The sequence below is a fragment of the Colobus angolensis genome, unplaced genomic scaffold (assembly GCF_000951035.1).
Source record: "Colobus angolensis palliatus isolate OR3802 unplaced genomic scaffold, Cang.pa_1.0 Scaffold19, whole genome shotgun sequence".
In the NCBI taxonomy this organism is placed as follows: domain Eukaryota; kingdom Metazoa; phylum Chordata; class Mammalia; order Primates; family Cercopithecidae; genus Colobus; species Colobus angolensis.
In genome coordinates, this window is record NW_012115043.1 from 5,401,439 (window position 1) to 5,402,421 (window position 983).

The following is a 983-nucleotide window of genomic DNA, read 5'->3' on the forward strand; positions in this document are numbered from 1 at the left end:
CAGTGCTTCTCATAATTCTTTTCTTTCTTTCAAATTTTTCTAGGCTTATCTCACATCCGTGTTTTCAGATGCACTTTATAAACAATTTGACAAATTTTAAAATATCTATTGGGATTTTGTTTATAATTCCATTGTAATCTTAGATTAATATGTGAAGAAGTGATTTATTTTAGAGTTGATTTATATATTGAGTTTTCCCTTCCATAAATATATATGTCTATTATTCAAGTTTTATTTATTTTAGCAGAATTTTGGTTTTTTCTGTAAAGGCCTTACACATTTTAGATTAAGTTTTATCAGAGGTATTTCATAGCTGTTGCTATTACTGTGAATCAAGTATTTTTCTAACTGGTATATGGTGGGGCGGTGTGTGTGTGTGTGTGTGTGCGCGCCTGTTTATAAACATTGCTGTGGTTTGAATGTGTGTTTCCAAAATTCACATGGAAACTTAATCCCCATTGTGGTGGAATGGAAAGGTGAAGCTTTTGTGGAGGTGATTAAGTCATAAGGACTCCTCATGAACGGATTAATGCCCTTATTAAAGAGGCTTCAAGAGAGTTTGCTCCTTTTCTCCCTCTCATCTTCCACCATGTGAGGATATAGCATTTGTCCCCTCTGGAGGACACAGCAACAAGGCGCCATCTTAAAAGGAGAGAGAGCAGTCCCCACCAGACATCAAACCTGCCCCTTGCTCTTGAACTTCCCAGCCTTCAGAACTGTGAGACAGAAATTTCTATTATTTATAAATTACCCAGTTTGCAATATTTTGTTATAGCAGCACAAAGAGACTAAGACATACACACACGTATATATACAGTATATATCCACTTAACCACTCTACTGAACTAATATTATTTTCTTTTTTGACATTTTCTCAGTAGATCAAATAGCCTCCAAATAATGATGTTTTTAACTCTCTTTCAAAAGTATTTTTATTGTCCTATCCTTCCAGAAAAACATTTTTTAAAATTTAAAAATAGAAC